The sequence below is a fragment of the Dermacentor variabilis genome, unplaced genomic scaffold (assembly GCF_050947875.1).
Source record: "Dermacentor variabilis isolate Ectoservices unplaced genomic scaffold, ASM5094787v1 scaffold_12, whole genome shotgun sequence".
NCBI lineage: Eukaryota > Metazoa > Arthropoda > Arachnida > Ixodida > Ixodidae > Dermacentor > Dermacentor variabilis.
In genome coordinates, this window is record NW_027460280.1 from 46,393,027 (window position 1) to 46,408,322 (window position 15,296).

The following is a 15,296-nucleotide window of genomic DNA, read 5'->3' on the forward strand; positions in this document are numbered from 1 at the left end:
TCACCTGGAGGTCGGAACGCTGTGTTAGAAAAGCACTTGATATTTGAACAAGCATGATTGATAAGACAAGCGGTGGGAATGGCAAGTAATCTTTGAAAGCGCGTCATTGAGTGCTTGTGATAGCTATGAGCTATTCTAATTTGAATGCGCCTGCAGGATGACATTTGTCAATCCTCGTTTTACTCATCTTTCTTCACTACGCTTTCATTCACACATACATTAACTGTTGCATATCGCCGCGGATATTGCATATCTGCGCGGAGTCGATTTATGGACCTGGGGGACTCAACTACGAGGACTCTGCCTTGGCCACCGCCAGGACTCGTAATGAAGCCCCTGGGCAGGTGTAAGTGCGCGCACGCAAAGAATGCTGAACCTTGGAAGAAGCCCGACAAGAGTAAAACCTTTTTGTTGTCCTCTACCCCCCCCCCCCCCTTTTTTTTTTCTCTTCCAGTTGAGCGTCACGCTGCAAAAACAACTTTCCTTTCTTCTTGGATGTCACATCTCTCCAAGGCGCTCCCTGCGGCCTCATTATTTGCGATACTCTTAACCTAACGGGAGTCCCGAAAGCCACGCCGCTGCACACGTAACAACCCCGGGAGCCTGGCGCTGTTTCTTTCGCAGGCCGTATCTTCAAGCGGCCACTCACGAACGCGCCGCTGTGGGCAACGGAACGCGGGGGCCCGGCGCGTCGCTCGCTAACTGTGATGCAGTGGGGAGAAGGGGCAGCTTTGATCAGAAATTATTTAACGACGCTGCGGGTTCCCGCGCGTCACGCAGCGGAAGGCCAGCAGGAGAGCGGCGCAGGCGATTCTGGGCGTGAGGAGAAAAAAGGCTAACTGGATTACAGGCTCTTCAGATATTGTTTAGGGGAGGCGGCTCGGCAACGGCCGGCGGAGAATAACGTGAGCTCCCGCGCTGCGTGGCTCGCCGAGCGGAACATATTTAAGACTGCGCCTCCCGGCGAAACAGCGCTAAAGGCATTTCTGCAAGCATTGCGACAGAAGGGCGGCTCGCCTTCTGTCGCGTTTTCCTGCGCTGCATTTCTTTCTTCGCCCCTCGCGGGAAACGCGGAGGAATTTCCAGGAAAGGAGCGGGGCGGGCTTGGGTCGTCCGTGCCCCAGAATCTGAACATCGTGCACGGCGCGGTTGGAGTGTTTCGGTATGTGGAATATTTTTGCTCGAAACAGTGCGTTCTCGAACGTGATGTTGGACGAGACGCCCACACTGGGAAAGAACAAAAGAAGACTGCGGTTGCCCAAAAAATAACGGAAGAAGAAAGCGCCTTCTGGAGAACGGAAACAGGACCAGGCCGAAGGGCGAGTGGTTGCGCGGGTGGAGACGCTTCAAGAAAACCTTTTTGGATGCAGATTTTCCGAGTTGCATTTGACTTTTGAGCCCAGGCGGCATGGGACGGAATCGATATTCCATTGCTATTCCCGTCGGGTACGAGGAATCGAAGAGAAGGCGCCGCCACTGGAGACCCCACAGCGTGCAAACAAGAAGACAACGCGAGAAAGGCGAATAAGAAGGGAACAACAAAGAAGCCAGCGGGAAGACGAAAAAAACAAATAAAAAAAAACGTGGCAGCGACTCCAGGGAGAGGGTTAAAAAATAAAGTAAGCAGCGAGTTGAACAAGACAGCGGAAGCCAATGTCGCCTAAGCGGAAGACAAATTAACGCCGCGGAAGAAAGGACGCGCTTTCCCTGATCGGATGTTGCTTTGCCTGACAGAGCGCGCTGCGAGCCCCCCTCGAGGGAAGCGGATAAGTGCTCTGAAGGGAAGGCAAGGGGACCGCGCGAACTTGCGTCGGTGGCGGCGTCGCCTGTCGCGCGTGCCTTGTCGGGGCTGGAAGAAATGTGCGCTCCGCGACCGCACTGGCGAGCACCAAACATCCCGTCGTTGTCACGTCCGTCTGCGACGATCGTAAACAGGATGGAGCCGCAAATGGCCGCGCGCGTGCTGCCCCAGCCCGTGGGGAGGAAAGCGTCGCCAGGCGCAGGCTCGGCACGGCGCAACTAGAAAAGCCCCGGCGTCGAGGAGGCTGGGTGCAACGCAAGAGCTGTTTTCTCATCTCCGGCTTTTCCTCCAGCTGTTGCATCACGGCATAAAATCGGAACGCATGTTAGAGGTGGTCGAAGGAGCGATGGTGACTTCGCTCCTTCGACCACCTCTGTGAGCACTCTGGCTGAGCCGATGCTGCTGCTAAAAAAAAAAAAAAAGTACAAGGTAGCATCAAGGCGACAGGATTGTTTGAACAACATTGGCTCGGCCTCGCGCTCCAGTTTAATTTGTTAAAGCGGCGTTCCATCAGTACAGTCTTCAAATGATTGGTCGGTGGCGCCAGGTTGAATTCGTTTTTTTTTGGCTTGTTTTCATGGCGCGTATATTGCTAAGTAATAGATGGAGAATTACTCATGACCCACTCTTTCCCATAATAATGCATGAAGATGTAGCCCCATATGCTTATATAAAGGGACAAGACTTTCTCATTAAAAAAAAAAAAGAACCGCTGATATTGCAGGAAAGATTGACCGACCCCTAACCAGTGAGCAATGCTGCGGCTCGCCACAGCCCTCGTGAAAGAAAGCGACGCGGCAATAGCAGACGGCCGCGTCCTCTAACTCGACCTCGCACCACGTCTCATGAAAAACCCAAGGCAACGAGGATCCGGAAAAGAGGCTAAAGAAAATAAAGTTTTATCTCTCCCACTCTCCGACAGCAGCTTTTTAATACACAGGCTCAGCGAGTGGAGGTAATTGTTTTGATACACTTCAACGCGTGTTTTTAAGCACAAGTGTCCAGCATTCGCCAAATTCACAACTGCAGAGCGTCCAGCGCGGACACGGATGATATCTCTAACGAGAGAAGCCGATAGATCCCGCGTTAGAGAGAGAGAGAGAGATACAAAAGGGGAAGGAAAGAAACGGTGGTTAGCCAGTGTAAGTACCCGCTGACTACCCTGTGCTGGGGAAAGGGCTAAAGAGAATAAAAGGTGAAAGAAGGAAAAAAAAATTTTTTTTAGCCGCGTTAGAGCACTTCGAGCGCTATCCTGGCCTATAGCCAACGCTGGGAACAGCAAGCACAAATAAGGAATGAAATAGGGGCGTAAAAATTGTCGAGAGCCGAGCAGCAACGTCGGCAAGTCTGAGCAGCATGCTGGAACAATTGCAGCGAACTCTGCATGTACAGTGAGGGATTCCTATACGGGGGGAGATTTGTTGGGCGCAAAGTGCAGTCTCCAGAGCCAGTTGGAGAAAAGAAAACCGAGCTCACATGCACTCGTGACCACGCGCAGCACACGGTCTATGGAATTTACTTCCAAAGTCACACGTTTCGTGCATGTAAACGGTAACACGATAAGCGAGTATCGTGTTTCGAGATGGTTCCGGACCTGTATTGATACCTTTTATTTTACAATATCTTTCTTATTATTATTACTACTACATGAAAAGGAGTTGCCGTCGCCATTGTATGCGTGAGTAAATCTGTTTCTTTTATCTTCGTTTCAATAAAAAAATGCAGATCGAACGCCTTTCGCTATAGTGAGTTGACAAGTTGCTTTCCTATAGTGAGTGATGAACTTCCTTTTGACATAGTGAGTCGGCTTTAGCTTCTACCAAAAGACGAGCTCGTCTTGCGTTCTCGAGTCGCTGGGCGCGTTATTTCGACCGGTCTTCGCGTGCCCACCTACACAGAGGTGTTAAAAAACTTCCGCCTTCTCTACGTGTACACGTGTCAGCACCGGCTGGGTGGTGATGACCGCTCTACAGTCCTCGTTTACGGCTTGCGCCACCTACGCTTAGGCCCCATTGTTTTGCGCGCTCGATAGCAGGCCGAGTTCTTGAGTTGTCGTGCACGCCTCGTCGATCCCCTGTGCTAGGACGCATTTAATTTCCGCGAGTGCTTCTCAACTGCCACGTGCCTGTAATTTCGTCTTCTCCTCCTCTCGTCGCAGACGTCAGCACTTTTTTTCGTTCTTTATATAGTACGTCTCTTTATTTGTATATGCATCGGACAACAGTGCGCCCTTACCGCGGCTCAATTTCAGCCGCGCAGCGAGTTTATTTTTTGTTTTCAGTTATTTTTAGGGTTGGGGGCGTTCGGTATAAGGCTCAATTCGCGAACTTTTCTGACGCAGCGGGGTTTCACTCACAAAGGCCGAGAGGATCCATTATGTGCTTGTTGGTACCTCGGCAACACTCCAACGCGCTCGATATAATGAAGGCCTGGGAGTTTTCTTTTTCTCGATATTTTGAGACGGTTCTTCTTTCCCACGTTACCGTATAATAAATTAGCGGTAAAGACAACGTTCAGCCACTTAATTGTACTTCGCATGCATGGGACGAGCCTTACAAGAAAGGAGAGCTCTCGCCTTGGCCACTGCGGACAAAATACACACACATACAACACCGGACGCCTTGTTTAATTGAAAACAATGCAGTGACAATGCAGTGGCAATGCAGTGGCAATGCAGTTTTTTAATTTTTTTTAATTTTTAAATTTTATTCCGTTTTTTTATACCGTCTTGCTGTTAACAAGTGTTCTTATTACTCATATGCTATAAACATGTTTTGATATTACTCTTCGCTCTCATCTGTACTACTGTTGCTTTAAACATTGTATAACATCATAAGTGTCTTTAGAAGGAGGTCCCGATACAGTCTTTGACTATGGGACCTCCTTATGTATACTACGCACATGCAATTATCTGTATTTTTACTAATAAATAAATAAATTATGAACTTATTATTATGAAAGTCTCTAGCCGGTTTGCAATGAAACAACGAGCTTGACGCCGCACGGAGTCTCATCCACCGACGACGGAGTCCCATCCACCGGCAAGTTGTATGTGTTCTACGCTGTGGGTTTCATTTTCATGTAAAAAAGTTCTCTATCTTGTCCTCACCTTTAGCCATCGAGTCCCAAGCGATTTTCTTTAGCAGAGTTCGGTGCCATAATTCCCACCGAACGATGAATAAAATACACGCTCCTCGATATTGTTAACATGTATTCATAATGGTGCGCACCGTCAACGTGCTATGTGCTAAGGAAGAACCTCGAGATGTCACAAAATAACGGGCGTTCCTTTCCTGCACATCAATTACGACCGAGCGAACGTGAGGACTAAGCCTTGAAGTTGTACGAAAACATTTTACGCAGACAGTTTACATGTACGACACGAATCATACAACCCATAATAATTAATTTGTTCCCCGTAAATGCGAATTAACATAATTTATACTACCACCGCGTGGCTTTTAAATCTAAGGAAATATCCTGAAGGATCCTAAAATATCCTGAAAGGCTGTCAATTTCCACAGCGGTTTAGTTTTAGACAAACAGCAGCAAATCGACAGTCTCACAACGACCTGCTACGTGCGAAGTTCTACATCGAAGCTGTATATGGCTAACCGATTCGTAGGCCCGTCTGTCGTCTGTACGCCGAAAACTCATCCGGCACAACCCTATGCGCATGCGCGAAAAAAAGAGAAAGAGAGGTGCGCGATTGGCTGCGCCAGTTGTGACGTCGTTGCTCTCCATCCCAGCCGAGCGCACGCGCAGAAGTTTCTCCCCGGCTCCGAAATGGGTAGGCCACGCGTCATACACGCTCCTAAGGAGCAGGCAGTTTTGGATCAGACACGCCGCGAGCAGAACCGGGAACGAGTTTGTCTACGCCGTGCTGATGCTGCGACCCGGGCACAAGAACAGGCTCGTGCAGCCGAGCGCAAGCAGCAACTGCATACCGAGCCGAGCCTACCAAGCCGTCGTTTAATAAACCGTCGAGATTAACCCAGTGATAAACATCAGGGCCGCACGTTACAGCTTCGCCGGTTAACTATCGGTACGGAGTGCTTGGGCGGTGATTTTATGATACACCTTCATCATCTTTATATATTTGTCTAGAGTTCGCCTACCTTTCTCCTCTCAAATATTCCCCTACGCGGTGGCCTCGCTCATAAACTGTTTCCCCGCACCCCATGTGATGTGACATTGAATAAATTACTATTATTAAAAAAAGCCCAAGAAGTCGCGTCAATATATGCCCATTGTTTGAATAAACTACTGCTGTCACTGGTAAACGGTGAACGCACTTACCTCGCCGTTATGATACTTCATTTCTTGGACATGAGATGAAAGAAGCCTAGATCTGGCCCTCCACTATCCTTTGGCTAATGATCTACCACTGATTGCATTTTTGTCAACGTTGACTGAGTAAATAAAAGCGAAATGAAAAAGTGCGCAAAATGAACTTTCTGTACTTAATAAGGAAGATTCGCCGCGGCTCATTTTTAATATTTCTCGGAGCTTTTGCAAGTGTCTCTGGGATGCTCTATTTTTGTAGCATTATTTAATTCTCGCGTTGCGTAATTGTAGGTCGCATTACTGAAATCGCCGGTAATCTATAGGTCATGCACGAAATTTATCCGAAGATGAAGAGGGAAGAGGATTGGAACAGATGATGGGTGATATCGAAAGATGAGAAATGCTGACAAGGAGCAATGGCGGACCAGAAAAAGAGCGAGCCTAAAGAAAACAGGGGCGAAAGCGAGGAACGAGTAGCCCCACTCAGTGAGCGGTAACAGGGTGCGCACGGTGAAGCCATTTGCGAAACAGCAGAAGCCCGACGTGGCGTGCGTATAGCTGTTGCGCAAGCGCTTTCGCGTTATAGCTGTTGCGCCAGGTATAAGGAGCGCTCTCCGTTTGACCAGCATTGCGTCACCGTCTCTTTCTCCATTTAAAGATTCTTTTCGAATATTAGCCTCTATTTCTGGCGCTCTCAGCCACATCGAATTTGGAAAACAAACGAAAGGCCACCATGACGGGTAAGAGAGAAGTGCGAGACGTTTTCGCATCGCGTCCAGTGTTGCTGCTCGAATGATTCAACAGCTTGCGTTCTCTGAAGGTTCTGCAACGTCCAGCTTCCTAATCTTATTATCTTAGTATGATGCTCTAATAGCAACGTCGTCTGGGCGAGACGACGGAATGCTGCGGAATAGCCGGCCAGTTCCCCTTCCGATCCCCGACAATTGTTGCGCGCGAAAGAGTAGGGATGATATTACGGGGCCTCGGCGCTAATGTTTGTGGAGCCAGGACCCGTGAGGTCAGGAAAAGCCGGCGTCTCTATTGACCTGAAAGGATTATGAGAGGCTGCCGGCAGGCTCGGCGCTACGTCTGGGCAGCCATAAAAGAGAGGAAACGAGATCTGCGCGTTGGCGTACATTGGCAGCATCTAGTGAGACCAGCGAGGCCGTTACTACAGCACTGAAGCTGTTCGGGAAGGAGGTAAGTGGGGAGAAAAAAAAGCGGGCGCAGAAGTAAATATCGCAGGTGATGCAAACGTGAACGAGACAAAAAAAAAAAAGCGCCTAAAGGTATAGTGGACGATTCATCCAAGCGGCATCTTTTTCGGCCAGCGTATTATACTAAGGCCTCTCACTAAAGATAAAGAACAAATTTTAAGCGCCGCAATCGTTTCGAAGGAATTTTCTCCCAACATTGTCCAATGCGATACGGATCCGCAAGAGGGTCATTTTTGTCAGGATTTTCAGGATGATTTTGTTGTACGCTATATGTCTGACCCACCATTGGTCACCAGCCTTTCTGACTTTATTTGAATATTATTTCGTACATGGTTGCACTATAGTGACTCGATCGTCGGACGGCACCAAGAATAGCGCTCTGGAAAGCTTCCAAGAATGGTCATTACAAAACGTACCGCACCAGTTCCCGAGTGCCGCGAGTCCCCCAATGGCTGCAGTATAAAACGACTTAAGCCCGCTTCTCCGCACCCCTATACGATACGTCCGAGTAAGCCTCCTCCAGAAAATTGAATACCATAACGGGAAGGTAATCTTCAATGGCGTTCCGAAATTCCTTCCGCCGTCTTAGGAAGAGAAGGAGAAGGCCCATAGAGCGGCGAGTGGTGGCCGTTACCGATCATCGGGCGCTGAACCACCGCACTCCGAGACCGTCTCAGTCGCCCCTTTATTTCAGGTCTTGGCTGTTGCGCCCTGAAGTCCACGGAAAACTCACAAAAGGAAACGGCGACGGGAATACGTAAACAGCGTACGTGGGAAAACTGCGAGACGACTCCGGCTTTTGCCCGTGGGGAGATCAGCGCACGAGCGCCCTTCTTTGAACGGCGTTTGCATGGCAGCACCGTTGGTGGGTGGGAAAAAAAGAAAAAGACAGAAAAGGTACTGGGACTAGGAGTATGGGCGTATACATTTAGAGTTTTTTCGGCTAGAAAAAGGATCGCTTGACGCGATCACCGGAAGTGCGATGGTTTGGCGGTAGCGGTTTATGCTAAACTCCCTCCCTCGTTCAATCTCTCTCTCTCACACACACACACACACACGCACACACACACACAGACACACGCACACACACACACACACACACACACACACACACACACACACACACACACACACACACACACACACACACACACACACACACACACACACACACACACACACACACACACACACACACACACGAACGCACGCACACACACACACACACACACACACACACACACACACACACACACACACACACACACACACACACACACACACGCACGCACGCACCAGTGTTGCCAACTAAAACTTAAAGAACACCTTCTAATCGAGACCACAAGAAACTTAAGCCCGCGATACGAGCACCCTAAATACGCTAAAACCCAGCTAAATGCTGATGACAATCAGAATCAAGTTCAAAAGATGTTTTATTGTGTCTATGTAAAACGCCGTTCAACAAAAAAAAAGACACATTGGGCAGGAAAGTCTTTCTTTTCTCCTCCATAGAAAATATAAATTATCTATATGGATAAGTGCTCTTTTGTGTGATTGTGAAGTGAGGAAACATAGTTTAAGTTAAATTAGGGGGTTTTACGTGCCAAAACCACTTTCTGATTATGAGGCACGCCGTAATGCGGGACTCCGGAAATTTCGACCACCTGGGGTTCTTTAACGTGCACCTAAATCTAAGTACCGCTGGTGTTTTCGCATTTCGGCCCCATCGAAATGCGGCCGCCGTGGCCGGGATTCGATCCCGCGACCTCGTGCTTAGCAGCCTAAGCCCATAGGCACTAAGAAACCACGGCGGGTGCGGAAACATACTGCGAAACGAACAAAAAAATGTTTCCGTGAACTACGATCGCTGGCCGGAAAACAGGCTGAACTAAGGGGTAGTGATTAAAATTACGGAATAATGTACTCTGTTTCACCTTGGAATGGTCAGACGTCCTCTGTGTGCATTTGTTTGCAATTGGGGCTGTGTCTAATTGTGCCATCGCTGACCTCATAGACCTCCATTGTGCTGATTTTGCGAACAATGCGATCGGGCAGCGTGTTAACATGAAGCAGCATTTATCGTTTCTTCGGAGACCAACTCACGGAGTAAATATGACGCTTGTAATTGCAGTGAACATTCTGTTTCCTAACTTAGATTTATTTACGTTCATTTGGCTGAAAACAAGCTCAACTTCTGCGGTGAACCGCGGCAGCAACAGTACTGATAGAGAGCACTCAGCCAACTCCCCGAAGGGGTTTCTGTAGAAGGCACTTTTGTATTTCTTCACCTCGTCCCCAGAAAGAAACCGTGTCTTCCATTAACTAGTCTAGAAACGTTGGCTGCTGTAACCATTTATTACGGGATTTTCGGGTGTACTTCACCGGACTCATTTCACCAGGCGAAATCCCCTAAAGCGCACCTGCGAAAATGGCGAAGAGCGAAACTGCTACGAACTGCCGAAACTGTTATAGTTGAGCGGAGGCATGGAGACGTGGAAGAAGAAATGCGCAACACACTGCTCATGGATGATTCTTACTTCCAAAGGAGCATGGATAAGCTGCATGTTTGCGACATGTTAAGCCCGAATTATAGTAAAAAATGAAGTTTTGTACTCATAAAAAAAGAAGCCAGCATTACAATAAACCGATAAAAAAACGATCATCTCCAAAATAACAAATTATCCTGTTAGGCAGTACAGAAAATCGCTAAAGTTAGTGAAATAACAGCTAAATTGGCAACGCTGGCACGCACGCACGTACGTACAGACAGACAGACAGACACAGACAGACAGACAGACAAACAGACTAATGCCACGAGTGGCGCAGGCTAACTCTCCCCCCCCCCATTGTTAGGTTATAAATAAATACTTGTATGTAAATACCGTCAGATACCGCACAGATGCACAGCCGTCAGCGTAACTTAAGAGGAAGCTTTAGCTCGGGTGCTCCTATCCAAATACATGTAAAAGGAGAATTCGTTTTTCTCGGCAACCACTGCACCAAATTTGACGAGGTTTGTTGCATTTAAAAGAAAAACTTAATATCAAGTGACTGTTCGTTTCGAATTTTTGAGTTAGGTCGTCAATTTTTTATTAAAAATTGGCAAAAATCAAAAATTTTCATAAGACGAAACTATCATGTTTACAACTCTGTAACTCAACAACGAAAGATGATAATACAATTCTGTGAATTGCATCAAATAGTACACATAAAGCGGACAAAACTGATGTGTTACACATGAATATAAAAAAATTTAGTAATGGGGAAATAAAGCTTTTGCAAAACCTTTGTAACCAACGCAACAAATCCACGTAAGATGTAAAATGACATATTGAATTTGTCCGCTTTGAATGGTCTAATGGATTCCCTTTACAGAACCGCGATATCAGTTCTTGATGCAGAGCTATGAATTTGTAAACTTCGTGCTTCTATTTTTTTCAGACGGTCAGATATTTGAAAATCGTTTTAAGAAAATTGAAGCCCTAAATAGAAATTCCGCTTCCAACAGTCACTAGAATTTAACTTTCTCTTTCAAATGCGATAAATTTCATTAAAATCGGTCCAGGGGTTATCTCATAAGAACGTTTTTGCGTTTTATGACCCGAGCTAAAGCTTCCTCTTAAGAGGAAGCTTTAGCTCGGGCCCAACTCCGACGCGGCCTATTCAAATACCATATTTACTCGATTCTAACCACCCCCTTTTTTTCACGATCTCGATGCCCAAAGTGAGGGGGGGGGGTGCTTAGATTCGATAAATCTAGAATGACCCCCCACCCGCCCTCTTTTCGCTGCGACATCATGACGAGACGGGTGCGATAATAACATTTTATTTTGCAAACATTCAAAAGAAAAATCGGTGCACACAGTGAACCCACCGCTTGTGTCGGATGCTCAGTTACTATCACTGCTACTCGAATTCGTCGCACCGCTTGAACCGCCGCTGTCGGTATCCCACCAGCAGGTCGTCTTCCGTTCCGTCGAAGTGGTTTGTGATCGAGCAGTTCTTAAATGATTTGACCACAACGTCCACTTGGACCCGCTTCCACGCGTCCGAAATAAACTTTGCGATGGTTGATGGGGACGCTTTCTGTAGTTTTCGCCATACATCCGCACAGTCCTGCTGTACGCGTACTCGCGCCGCGGACGCCGTTCCACCTCGGCACTCCGACGGCTCCGGCTCGATGACAGTGTGAGCAAGCGCTCTTGGCGGCCTTCGCTACGCGCGCTTCCTAACAAATAGGGGGGTGCCTAGATTCGCATGCAAACTTTTTTCCCAATCTTTTCGCGAAAATAGAGGGGGGGGGGGGGGGGGTGCTTAGAATCGGGGGGTGCTTAGAATCGAGAAAATACGGTACATGTAAAACGCAAAAACTTATTTATGAGATAACCCCTGGACCGATTTTATTGAAATTCAGTGCATTTGACAGAGAAAGTTAAATTCTAGTGACTGTTGAAGCGGAATTTCGATTTAGGTCCTGAATTTTGTTAATTTTTTTTTTCAAGAATTCGAAAGTTTGAAGAAAAAAATAGAATCACGAAGTTTACAAATTCACAGCTCTGCATCAAGAGTAGATATCGCGGTTCTGTAAACGGCATCCATTAGATCATCCAAAGCGGACAAATTTGATACGTCAATTTATATCTTACGTGAATTTGTTACGTTGTTTGCAAGGGTTCTGCAAAAGCTGTATTTCCATATTACTAAATTTTTTGAGATTCATGTGTAACATATAAATTTTGTCCGCTTTAAATGTACTACCAGATGCAATTCACAGAATTGTATTATCATTCTTCGTTGCCGAGTGAGAGTTGTAAACTCGATAGTTTCGTTTTCTTTTTTGAGAAATTTTGATTTTTGCGAATTTTCAATAAAAAATTGAGGACCTAAATCAAAAATTCAAAACCAACAGTGACTAGACTTTAAGTTTTTCTTCTAAATGCAACAAACTTCATCAAATTTGGTGCAGTGGTTGCCGAGAAAAAACGAGTTCTCCTTTTACATGTATTTAGATAGGAGCACCAGAGCTAAAGCTTCCTCTTAATTGCTAGAGGATCGCATTTGTTGTGCGGAGATCATGGGTTTGACTCCCACAGGCGGAAAGGTTGTGTATTCTGTCATTTTCCGATAATTTCCGTTTTCTGCTCTTAAGAATGTGCAGTAAATATTAAATTTACCTTCATTCATCCCTAATTAATCCAACACTTTAACACAAAAGAAACAGTTGCTTGCCCCGTGCTTCCTTGGCTGATTTATTGTCTCTCAGCTCCTTATGTAAATGTAAGTTTCCCGGTTCTCATAGTGTCTGTGTATCGCCGATAGCAAGTCCGTCGCTGACAGTGCTTTTGAAATAACAAGATCAGAGATGCTATCCCACAAAACCACACTGGCACTATACTAAACTTAGCCTGACTTTTACGTATTCTTTGTGTTTGAAATCTCGCTTCTCCTTAATGAACTTTCTTTCGCTGATGATTCTTTGGCTAGCTGGTTTTGCATTGTCCCAATTCCTTTTTCATTGTAGTATGAGCTGAAATAATTATTCCTACGACGTATTTAAAGAGGAGACAGATGGATGTTATTGAATAATAACCGGAGAGAGAAATAGAAGGAGTGGAAGTTTACAATAAATGAATCTGGGGCCAAGTTCGCAAAGCTTTTTGGTTCGTAAGTGCTTTTTTTTGAGATTGGCCGGCTGCATTCGCTAGTAATTGTCCAGCGTCAGGATTGACTGAAATTTTGATCTTAAGAAAAATTCTAGCTTAAGAGCTCTTTGTGATTATGGGCCCAGATCCTCGGCGCCAGGCATCTCTTACAGCCTATCTCGCAGGCCCATAGACCGCAGAAAACGAATTATAGAGCACTATAGCTATACCTTCAGCGCAGACATCCGTAGTGACTACCGTCACCAATATGTTTTCTTCTGACAATGGGCGACTGTTCATCTTGACATGCGCACTGCACGGCATTTGCCAATCCACACTGTAAAGCTGAGTAATAGAGGCCAGCCGTACATTTGCCTGATCGCCGCCGCAGATGTCACAGGAATGACTATAGGCCGTCGGAAGGAGCAATGAATAAAGCCTGGAAAATAAGGCAGCAAGCCACAAGTGGCAAACTTTTTTCACTCCGTGGTAGTCTACGCAGAAAACGAAGCTGCAAGTCAGGGGTCAATGCGTGTGAACGAGTGTTCGTGAAAGCGGTCGAGTTCCACAAGGTTAATGTGTATCACGTATCATAGGACAAAGTCTATACCTGTGGCATACCTTTTCGAGAGCGGAATCAAAACGCATCGGCAGCTGTGGGGCAGATTGAGCAGTTTAGTCGGTGCGAATTCTAATCTATGTATTCAGTACAACCTATAGAGTATGTAAAGAATGACGGCTCTTGGAACGGCTGCTATCATGGTCTGCAAATGACAAGAAAATGAAATTATAGGGACTGTTGAATACGCTTAAATTTTTGTACATACACAAGTACCGAAAACATCATAATGTGGGCCTTTTCGCATGCTACAATCCCCGTCGAAATGAAATCACATTCGCTGCGATTCTCACCCAAAGGACGAAGCTCACGTCATGTAGAATGTCGATTATTGCTTCATAAGAGGCACACAATGGCGTTCATAGTACCGGAATGGCAAGATCTGGAAATTTTCCGTCCGCATGACGACTGCTAACACATTAGCACCTTCCCTACTGCAGAGAGGTAGAGTGGTTATATTGGGAGCCGAGAGGAGGAGCAGTCGGCCGGAAGAGCGTACCTCTGGCCTGCTGCTCCTCACCGGGGCAAGAGGAGAGGCGGGAAAGGAAAATGGTAGGCGATGCTCTAAGCGCGACGCACCGCAATGAAGCATCGTTGCAATGCAGGGCAGCAAAGCAGGCCTACTTCTGCTTAACGCCATCTGCTTCTATGTACATCATAGCTATCTATCTCTCTAATCCTCGCTAGGAACCTACGTGATAAGTATTGGTTTTGCTATAAAGTGTTACGAGTATGCTTTCTAAAAACCGGTCAGCAGAATTTAATGAATTCGAATGACAACGATCGAAAATGCAGGAATAATGAATAAGACTGCCGTAAGTTAGGAAATTCATTATTTAAGCACAGGAACAGTATTCGATCTCCTGCACTGCACACTGACTTCTGTAAGAACATTTAGCGTAGATAACATCTGAAAACTAATTTGCTTTTTTAGCCATAGGCCATAGATTATTTTTTCGGATATCACACGAAGATTCCCTCATTTCGCTTTAGTTTTAGCGCGTCTTATCGGTGTGAACAAAAAGAAAGCTTATTTTCTTTTAGTACGATCAAATGGATTACAAACAATGTCATCGTATCGTAAGTAGTGCTTTGTATGAGGACAGTGAAAAGTGGAAATAAATCTGGGCCCGTATTCGCAAGGAGCTCAGACGCTAGAATTCTTCGAAAGAGCGACTTACAGATAACCCTGTTGATGGACGTACTATTACAGAAGGCGGCCGGCCAATGGCAAGAACCTCTCACGAACGAACGTATTGTGAATACGGCCCCGGTCACCGGATTCGACAACAGGGACCGTTGCGCTGCAACACATTAGTTGTGTTTTACATTAGCCTGCTGCAAAACAAATTCACCTCGCGGATAGCTAGTCGTGTTATCACACGGAAGTTTCTTTGCGAAAGTTTCTTTGTTCCTTGCGAACGCACCTGTCAAGTATTGTATGTATGCTCTGATAACACAGCTGAATGCGAATAAGAAACTCTGTGACATCGCATCATTGTTCCTAAAGATTAGCGCCGGTAACTGTGATGCTGCAACCATCTACAAAACCTGGTTTCCAGGCAAGGAAAAAAGAAAGAAGAAAGGCCATCTTACTTAATTTACTAAGTCAAAACGGTAACTCTTTTTAAAAGAAGCAGATTCACCATTTGTTTCTTCATCGCCTCATTATCCTATTACGAGTTTCCTGTGAAAAACAGCAAGCCACTTGCCCGAGAAGCTGATATTTC

At 46.3% G+C, this 15,296-nt stretch overlaps 1 protein-coding gene across 5 annotated transcripts in view; it reads right to left on the reverse strand.

Annotated features, from left to right (window-relative positions):
- cpx (synaptic transmission protein complexin) overlaps window positions 1–15,296 on the reverse strand; it is a 296,980-nt gene that overhangs the window by 18,659 nt on the left and 263,025 nt on the right. The window lies entirely within an intron of this gene.